Source organism: Acomys russatus, chromosome 1 (genome assembly GCF_903995435.1).
Source record: "Acomys russatus chromosome 1, mAcoRus1.1, whole genome shotgun sequence".
Classification (NCBI taxonomy): domain Eukaryota; kingdom Metazoa; phylum Chordata; class Mammalia; order Rodentia; family Muridae; genus Acomys; species Acomys russatus.
Genome location: NC_067137.1, coordinates 86,922,572 through 86,933,327, shown reverse-complemented (window position 1 = coordinate 86,933,327; position 10,756 = coordinate 86,922,572).

The following is a 10,756-nucleotide window of genomic DNA, read 5'->3' as shown; positions in this document are numbered from 1 at the left end:
TCCTGTAATCCTGGCTGGCTGGTTGACTTGGAACTCAGTCTGTAGATCATGGTGAGCTAGAACTTGCGGCAATCCACCTGCCTCTGCCTCCTGAGTGCTGGGATCATAGGCGTGTACCACCACACCTAGCAAATATGGTCTTTTGTCAAATGGTAGTTCTGAAACAATTGGACATATTTTTTTTTTAATGTCCCTTGATCTTGATCTTTACCTTGTACCCTACATATAAATTGACTTGACAGGAAATCTATAGTGATGGGACTTAGATGAGCGGTTGCCTAGAGCTGAAGGGGTGGGAGGAGAAATGTGAACCATGGCTAATGAGTGTGAGGTTTCCTTTAGAGCTGATGAAAAACCTTCAGGGCCGGATCACGGGAATGACCACACAACTCTGTAAATACACTAAAAACTATTGATTGCATTACACACATTAAGTGCATTTGGTTTGTGGGATAGGAATTATATATCAATAAGGGTGTGTAAAAAATAAAACAAACCTCAGTATGAATCATAGACCTAAGCGCTAGCACTAAGTATAAAGTTCTAAAAGAAAGATACAAGAAAACCACAGTGTGATGGGACACATCTGTAACCCCAGCTCCACGGAGGAAAGTTCCAGGGCATCTTTGTGTTCATGGAAAGACCCAGGCCAGTGAAAGCTACACAGCATTACCTGTCTTAGAAAGAAATAAATGAGAGGAAAGATGGAAGGAAAGGAAAAACCTCTGCTGTCTTGAATTAGGCCAGTAGTCCTGTGGGTCAGCTGTCCCCCAGGGGTAACATGTCAGGTATTTACATTATTATTTATAACTGTAGTAAAATTACAGTTATAAAGTAGCAACAAAATAATGTTATAGTTGAGGGGGTCATCACAACATGAGGAACCGTATTAAAGGGTCAAAGCATTAGGAAGGTTGAGAACCACTGGGTTAGGCGAAGGTCTTTAGTTTTGTTTGCTTGCTTGCTTGCTTGCTTCCTTGCTTGTTTGCTTGCTTGCAACAGGTTCTCACCAGTGTAGTGGCATTGACCTCATATGCTTGCTCTTTCTCCCTAGATTCTAGAGTACTGGAATTACAGATGTGTGCCACCATGCCTAGCATGGAGATCAGGAGTTCAAAGCCATCCTCACCTACTTAAGGAAGTTTAAGGCTCACATGGGCTTTGGTACGACCCTGTTTCGAAACAAAACCAACCAACAAACACTTGTGAAATATTCTTATTACTGTTTGTTTGTTTGTTTGTTTGTTTTGAGAGATAGTCTCCTTTTGTATCTCAGGCTGCCCTGAAACACTAGAATCCACCTGTCTCCATCCTCCCTAGCGCTGGTATTCAAAGCGTGTATCACCATGTCATGTCACCTTTTCTCCTGAACATCATTCCTTCGTTATCAGTAACTGTCAAGGATGCTTTCTGTAAATACGAGGCTGTCTCCACTTGCCCTGAGTCAAGCGGCTGGAGGGTTGGCCTGACCTACGGGAGTAGACATGAGAGCAGCTATCTTTGCCCAAAGGACGCTATGTTCTTTGGACCTGTTATCAAACCAGCCAGGTCACTTTCTCCTCCTATTTCAAAACATATTTCCTCCCATTTTCTTGAATTGCTGTAGCATTTGAGCTCTAATCTTACCAAAGGCATTAAGGAATGTTGGAGAAAATACTTCTAAAGGCACAGAGCTTTTGTTCATACACTGTTTTCACTTTTTCTTATTTTAGCCAAGTGCTTGAAGTTTAAGGAATCCTCATGAAGCTAGTTCACGCTCACTTACGCCTCTAGCAGCAATGGCGATGGTCATGCCGCCTCCAGGGAGCAGACGGGTGTGCTAGGCACTTCCATGCCTACCACTGGAGCAACAGTAGTACTTGAAAGTGACAGCTGAATTTTGGAAAGTTACATGACAGCTCCAGTGGCATTTTCACAGCTCACCCCTAGGAAGAACACTGGAGTGCTCTAAGCACCTAAGTGTCCTCTTCAGAGGCACCGTCCTTCATTCCCCCAACACTCCTTGAACTCCCACCACGGTTAAGTGCATGGCAACTCCAGACTGGCTGATAACATGGCGGCCTTGATCCACAGAAGGAATTCACAAGGTGGGGCCTCCCACTCGACGGTTCGAACCGGAGTTGGCAAGGACGTTGTGCACATCGATGAGACCGTGTGTGCTGAGTCTGATCGGAAGCAGTAGCTAGGGCTCCTGTGAGTAGGTCACTTCCAAGAGCCCCTCCCATTGTGAAGTCCCTTGCTAGATTTGTGAGCCAATGCCACAGAGTAGCACACACTGTGACATTAGAGCAACTTGGGCGCTAGGACTGGTCTTGCGCCTACTGGCTAAATGGTGACAGGGAAATTTTATTTTGTGGGTTTTGTTTTTGTTGTTGTTTTTTGTTTAGGACATGGTTTCATATAGCTCAGAGTAGTCTTGAGCTTACTGTGTAACTGAGCATGACTCTGAACTCCTGATCCTACTGCCTCTACCTCCCAAATGCTGAGATTAGAGGCATGCACCGCCACACCCAGCTTTATCATTGTCACCATTATTTTATTTGTTTATTTTTGCTCAGGCTGCTTTCAAACTCAGTGTGGCTCAGTGTGATCTTGAACTCCTGATCAACCTCTGCAGAAGATGGACCAGAGGCAGTTTTCAGGGGTTGGGGCTGGCAGGACAGATTAACTAGAGATGAGGCCAGGAGAAGTTTAGATCACAGATGACCTATTCCGTATCTTGGATATGGTGCTAGGTTGCACAAGCCTGCATTTTTCAAAATTGGCAGAAATGTTCTCTAGATTTTATTTTATGTAAATCACTCCTCTGTCCACAGGTAAGCAAGCAAAATACAGCTGCCCTTTGGACCACGTGTATCTTTGTCTCCCCACCATCTAAGTCAAGCGCTCTCCTTGATGCTATGGGAGGGTGAGACTTGGAAAGCAGAGTGAAACTCCTGCACAGTAAGACCCTCCCTACCTCAGGCCCCTTACCTGGAACTACAGCCGTTTGTCATCAAGGAGGAATATGTATCCCAACGACGCATACTTGGGCCGCTCTGTCACCGTGTGAACATCAGGGAGTGCACTTACGCAAATCTAGATGACAGAGAAGTGAGTCATGTGATGTGGCCTCTTGATGGAGACATGGTAAACACAGATCATAGAGCTGCTGCTTAACTGATAAACTGTTTACAGTGAATTTATATATATATATATATAATATATATGTGTGTATATATATATGTAAGTGGAAGTATGCTCTCTAGTGTATAAAGTATAGTAAATGCATGGACCATGTTATTAACTGTTGGGTACAGTATATAATTACATACACTATTATGCACCAGCAGACCAGTCAGCTTGTTTACGCCAGCATTGCCATAACGTAGGAATGGCACAGTGTCCTACAGCATTTCAACAGCTGTGTCATTTGGTGATAGATATTTTCAGCTCCATTATCATCTCGGTGGGCCACCATTGCATAGACAACCCATTCCAGTGCTGAATGAAATGTTACCACGAAGAGCATGACTATTTCTCTTCTGCTTAAGTGGGGTGTTCTGAGATGTTAGCCCTACAGTTGAGCTCCCCTCGCCCCCCCCCTCCCTTTTTTTTTCATTCTCATGAATGTCAAGTTTGGGGTATTTTGTTGTTGTTGTTTGTGAGAGTTATGGGATTTGTTGGGGGGGGTTGTTTTTGTTTGTTTGTTTTGTTTTGCTTTTGCTTTTTTGGTTTTTCAAGACAGGGTTTCTCTGTGTAGCCTTGGCTGTCCTGGACTCGCTTTGTAGACCAGGCTGACCTTGAACTCACAACGATCCGCCTGCCTCAGCCTCTCGAGTGCTGGGATTAAAGGTGTATGTCACCATGTCCGGCTTCTTTGTTATCTTTAAGACAAAGCCTCAGCCAGGCATGGTGGCACACACCTTTAATCCCAGCACTCGGGAGGCAGAGGCAGGCCGATCTCTGTGAGTTCAAGGCTACCCTGGTCTAAGCGAGTCCAGGACAGCCAAAGATAAGACAGAGAGAGACCTCGTCTCAAAAGAAAAAAAAAAAGACAAACCCTCACTATGTAGCCTTGGCTGGCTTACAACTTGCTATGTAGACCAGGATGGCCTCAAGTTCACAGAGATCTGCCTGCTTCCTGAATGCTGAGATTAAAAGTGTGTGCTACCACCCTAGGCCTTGGCTTCTCTTTTTCTTTAAAGATTTATTTTTATTTTTAATTATATGTACACTTGTGTGACTGTGTGTACAGTAATATATTAGAGCAGTGACCAAGGAAGCCAAAGGGCATTTTGTGTTCCCTGGGACTGGAGTGACAGGTCGCCAGTCACCCGACATGGATGCTAGGAATGGAACTTGGATCCTCTATAAGAGCAGCATGTGTTCTTAATTTAAGATATCACTTTAATCGCTGTGAGTTCGAGGCCAGCCTGGTCTACAAAGTAAGTCCAGGATGGCCAAGGCTACACAGAGAAACCCTGTCTCAAAAAAAAAAAAAGATATCACTTTAAATAACACCAAAGAAATCGAATAATGGCTGTGGCTTATGCAGGGAGATCACAATTTCAAGGCCTGCTGGAACTGCAAAGTAAGTTCAAGACCAGGCTGGGACAGTGGGATCCCGTCTCAAAATGCAGAGTAAAAAGGGGGCTGGGGGTGTAGCTTAATAGCACAGCACTTCCTAGTGCTGTAGAGGCCCTGTGTTCAGGCTCAAGTACTGCAAAGCAGGGTATGAAGGGGGGGGGGGCGGGGGGGAGGATACCTGTGTAAGAAAATTGATAAATTAGTTTCTTAATGAAAGTGTGAATTGCAAAAAGCCACGGAGAGCCACCTTCCTTCCAAATTCTTTAGAAAACCCCGAGTACTCCAGGGCATATTCTCTGAAACAAGCACACCTTGGGAGGCTAAGAGTGTGTTGCTCACTCTGCTCAGGGCCCTGGGTTCAACCCACAGCACCAGGGAGACTTCTGTCTATAATCTCAGAGTTTAGGTGTGGCAAGCAAGAGGTTCAGGAATTCCAGGTGAGCCTGGGCAATTTGGTGAGTTTGAGGTAGGCATGGGCACTTGGAATTTTCAGGTGAAAAGGTCCCTGTTGTAGTAAGCATGGTGCTCTTAGCAGTGACCTCTACTTTGTCTTCTGGAGACCTTCAGAATGGAAACTCTGTTTGACTTTCCTTTCTACAGCATTGGAAAGTGAACCCAGGCTCTGACATTCTGTCATTGAGCTCTATCCCCAGCTCTGGCTTTGCTTTTTCTTTATTTATTCTTGGGTTTGTTTTGAGACAGGGTTTCTCTGTGTAGCCTTGGCTATCCCAGATTTGTAGACCAGGCTGGCCTCGAACTCACTGCAGTCTACTGCCTCTGCTTCCCTGGGCGCTGGGATTAAAGGCTTTCTTTTATTTTAAATAAGATTGGCAAATGAGAGCCGGGCATGGTGGCACACACCTTTAATCCCAGCACTCAGGAGGCAGAGGCAGGCAGATCATTGTGAGTTTGAGGACAGCCTGGTCTACAAATCGAGACCAAGAGCCAAGGATACACCGAGAAACCCTGTCTTGAAAAACCAAACCAAACCAAACCAAACCAAACCAAACCAAACAACAATCAACGAGTGAGATGGCTCACCAGGTGACAACACTTGTTACACAAGCCTGAAGACTTGAACTGAATCCCTGAAATCCACAGTGGAAGGAGAGAAACAAGTCCCCAGTTTCCTTTGACCTCCATACTAGTTCCATGGTGCACGTGTGCCCACATATGTACCCATCACACACACACACATGTACCCATCTCTCTCTCACACACACATGTACCCATCACACACACGTGTACACACACACACATACTTAAAATAAATCATTGTTAAAAATAATAAAAGTTGTCAGATGGCATTGGTGGTTCATCCCTGTAATTCCAGTACTTGGCTGAAGCAGGAGGATTACCATAAGTTTGCAGCTAGCCTGGGCTACAGAATGAAATTTTGTTTGTTTGTTTGTTTGTTTTTAAAAAAGGGTAATTGTTCATTCACCCTCACCCTCAAATATCTCCACTAAAGACCTGTGATCTTTCTTATTTTCTTCTCTCTCTCTCTCTCTCTCTCTCTCTCTCTCTCTCTCTCTCTCTCTCTCTCTCGTTGTTCAAGACAGGGTTCTTCTGTGTAACAGCTCTGGCTGTCCTAGAATTTGCTCTGTAGACCTGGCTGGCCTCGAACTCACAGAGATCTGTCTTTCTCTGCCTCCCAAGTGCTGGGGTTAAAGGCGTGTGCCACCACTGCCTGGCTATTTTCTTTTTTTCTTTTTAATTATTTTCATTTTATATGCATTGGTGTTTTTGCCTATTTGTGTGTCTGTCCCCTGGAGTTACAGACAGGTGTAAGCAGCCATGTGGCTGCTGGGAATTGAACAGGGGACTTCTAGAAGAACATCCAGTGCTCTTAACCACTGAGCCTTCTCTCCAGTCCCCACTGTTATCTTTTCTAATTCTGCTTTTGGCCATATGATGGAGTTCATTTACATGCATAATATTGTTGCATTAGGCTAAAATGTCTTCCACATTACGTAAAATCTTGTCTGTCACTAGGAGTTGCCAGAATAATTGATGGAATGACTTCTACCAACAAGCATCCAGTTTGTATTAAGTAAAGAAACTCAACCTCGTGTTAACAGACGAGACATCTTCAGTGCATCTTGGACTTTAGGTTCCAGACAAAGGAGTCAAATTATTTCAAGTAAGATAAGGTTAAACACAGACGAGCCCATCAATATCCTTTTCACCCTGACTCTTGAGTTCTCAGAATTGCTGAAACACATTTGAAAACTATCTCAGAACCATGTATTACTAAGAGGGACAGCCCTGGCACACCTACTGTGAAGTGGGACCTAAACAGTTTCTTTATCCCCCATCAATCCCTAGTTGTTGAAGGCAATAGAGAAAACCTTCGCAGGCCCATATCTAACAGTGCCCTGGCTGTCCTGGACTCACTTTGTAGACCAGGCTGGCCTCGAACTCACAGAGATCCACCTGCCTCTATCTCCCACCACCAACACCCTGCTCCATTTTTTTTTTTTTTTTTTCTTTACAGTTGAATAAAATTCCTTCGTATGACGGGCTTCTAGGTGGATTCCTTTCCTTGCTATTGTGAGTAGTGCAGCAGTAAACATGGACATGCCAGAATCTCTGTGGTAGGGTGCAAAGTCATTTCACTGTATGTCTTGGTATAGCTGAGTCACATGTATGGTCTATTTTTTAACTTTTTGAGACACTTCCATACTGATTTCCATAATGGCTGTGCTGGCTGACACGCCCGCCAATAAGGGTTCACCTTTCTCCAGATCCTCAACAGCATGTGTTGTTAGTTTTTTAAATCCTTAAAAAAAAACAAAAACAAAAACAAAAACAAAAAAAAAACTGTGCTGAGGATAGAACCCAGGCTTCAAGTTTGTTAGGCAAGTGCCAGCTCCGCCTCCCAGGCCCCAGCCCACAGCCCACAGCCCACAGCCTCTTCATGGGGAACTTCAATAGTCTCTATTTGATGTGCCAGCAGGTTCCTTAGTGACCCTGCTGGTGCATTTCCTCCCCAAATAAAGAGAATGCAAGCACAGCTGATGTGCATGCGTCATGCAGGAGAAAGGATGGGCCTGACTTCCTACCACTATGGCTTGAAACATTTGCTGCTTAAGAAAGATAGCTGACTTGTGAAGATAGGGGCTCTCTTAATAGCTTGTCTGTTTTAGCAGGAATGATGCTGCATGCTTTAAAAAAAAAGAAAAAGAAAGAAAAATCGTTGGAGTTTTCCATTATTCAAGGACATTCACTTCTGCTAATTTTACATATACTTCTTCAAGTATCTATAGATATCATATAAATACACTCAAATTATATTCCTATTGTTATTTAATTATTATTTAATTTATTTATTTAGAGATGGGATTCCATGTAGTTCAGGCTCTCAAACATGTTATACCCCAGGCTAGCCTTGAAGTCTTTTTTTATTTATTTACTTAGTGTGTGGTGTGTGTGTGTATGCCAGAGCACAGGCGCACGCATGCGCGCACTGCACATATTTGCAGGTGTGCAAGGTATAAAGAATGGAAACTGTCATTGAGCAGCCTGATTCTTCATCGCGTGTCGTTGTCTTCTTTTTTAAGTCAGGGTCTCTCACTGAAACCTGGAGTTTTTGATTAGACTGGCTGGTCAGTGAGCTCCTGATCTGCCCCGCCCCCAGTGCTGGGGTTATGTGTGTATGCTGCTATGCCTATCCAGCTTTTTTTCTCCGCCCCCTCTCCTTTCGGTTTTTCGAGACAGGATTTCTCTGTGTAGTCTTGGCTGTCCTACACTCGCTTTGTAGACCAGGCTGGCCTCGAATTCACGCTGCTTCTGGTTTCCGAGTGGAGGGCACGTACCACCATGCCCGGCTTCGCTCTCTTTAATTAAAAAAAAAATATTATTAATTTATTCATTTTACATCCAGTCGTAGACCCCTTCCTCCTCTCCTCTCAGTCCCACCTGGGCCCGGAGGATCTGAACTCAGGCTCTCACACTTGTAAAGAGGATGCTTTACCCACTGAGCCATTCCCCAACCCGTGGCCTTGAACTCTTTCTTTTTTTTTTAAGATTTATTTATTTATTATGTATACAGATCTCATTAAAGATGGTTGTGAGCCAACATGTGGTTGCTGGGAATTGAACTCATGACCTTTGGAAGAGCAGTCAGTGCTCTTAACCTCTGAGCCATCTCTCCAGCCCCCTTGAACTCTTTCTTGATCGTACTGCCGAAGCCTCCTAATTGTTGGGTCATACACACGGTCCATCCTGCCTGGATGAGATTTGGTCTTGGGTCACCATTAGAGAGTTAGTCAGCAAAGCCTGGGGAGGCCAAGGATACCACCAGATTGAAGATGGAAGCAAAACATAAGGGTCTGCCTGGCACGATGTCTCAGTGCTTGTATTCCCAGCATTTGGGAAGCAGAGGCAGGAAGAACGCAAATTCAGAGACAGCCTGGTCCACCCCCTGAGACCCTTCCATAGCATAAATGAAGGCCTTGGCTGGACTCCCCGGCGCCACAAACACACAAAGCAGTGAAACAGAATAGGTCAACAAGTAAGAGAAGAATTTGGATTTAGTAGTAAGAGGTAGCACGCGGAGCCGGGCATGGTGGCGCACGCCTTTAATCCCAGCACTTAGGAGGCAGAGGCAGGCGGATCGCTGTGAGTTCGAGGCCAGCCTGGTCTACAAAGTGAGTCCAGGATGGCCAAGGCTACACAGAGAAACCCTGTCTTGAAACTCATCCCCCTCAAAAAAACAAAACAAAACAAAAAACCAAAAAAAAAAAAAAAAAACAACAACGAGGTAGCGTATGGTCTAGAGATTTTAATAGAATGGCAAGGTGAGCTGGAATTTGGGCAGAGTGAGAAACTGAGGCAGTCAGCCCCCACGCAGCACATCCTGATGATGACGACGGCGCCCATCCACCGGGACCAGGGCTTCTCAAATTCTGATATGCGTAGGAACCAACTGTAATCCAGATGTGACCACCTGGGTCTGGTGGAAGCTGAGGCTTTGCATTTCCACTAAGCCTCCCCCTGGAGTGTTTCCTTGGACCAGCTCAAAATAGTTAGGACTGACAACTCCAACCCTAAAAAGCTCAAGGGCTTGAATGTTTTTTTTTAAAGCTTTACCGAAGGCACACCTGTCAGCTTGGTTTTTTTTTTTTTTTTTTTTTTCCGTATCAGAAAAACAGTGAGAAGAAAATATAAAGGGCATTGCTGTCTCTTGCGTCCAGTTCATCTCCCAGCTCGGCTTATTAATGAAATCTCCACTTGGATCACATAACTCCGTTTCCTTATGGGACAGGAGATGACCATGAACTGTTGACCCTCCTGCCTCCACCTTCAGAGTGCTAAGATTACAGGAAAGTGCTACCATGTCTAACTTTTTATTTTTAAATTTAACGTTATTACCCCTATTTTGCAGATCAAACCTAAGTCCTTGTGCATATAAGCCAAGTGCATTTATCCTCATTCTGCTTTCTTCTTCTTCATCATCATCATCATCAAACTATGTTAGATCTCAGAACATGTTCTCTGAAATCACAGTCCGTCAAAGTTTACTGAGATTCAGTTTATGGCTCAGAAGTCAATCAGTCCTTACAAATGTTCTATGAGTGCTTCAAAATAACACTCAGTTTCTGGGTACTTTTTGTTTGTTTGTAGGTTTGTTTGATTTTTTTTTTGATTTTTGTTTTGTTTTCTTAAGACAGGGTTTTTCTGTGTAGCCTTAGCTGTACTGGACTTTGTAAACCAGGTGGGCCTCAAACTCACAGCGATCTGCCTGCCTCTACCTCCCAGTGCTGGGATTAAAGGCCACCATGCCTGGCTCAGATTGACAGAATTTAATAATCAGTTAATTACTGGGAAAAGACTAGATGTGGTGGCACACACCAGTAATCCTAGACTGAGGCAAGAAAATTATTGAGAGTTGGAGGTTTTATAGTGAGTTCTAGGACAGCCTAGGTTACATGATGAGACCCAGTGTTCGATGCCCCCCTTCCCCTGTAAGAAATCACAAGGAAGTAGCCAGGCATCATGGTGCACGCCTTTAATCCCAGCACTTGGGAGGCAGAGGCAGTCGAATCTCTGAGTTCAAAGCCAGCCTGGTCTACAAAGGGAGTCCAGGCAGCCAAGGCTACACAGAGAAAGTCTGTCTTGAAAAACCAAAGAAGGGGGCTGGAGAAATGGCTCAGTGGTTAAGGGCACCACCTGCTCTTCCAGA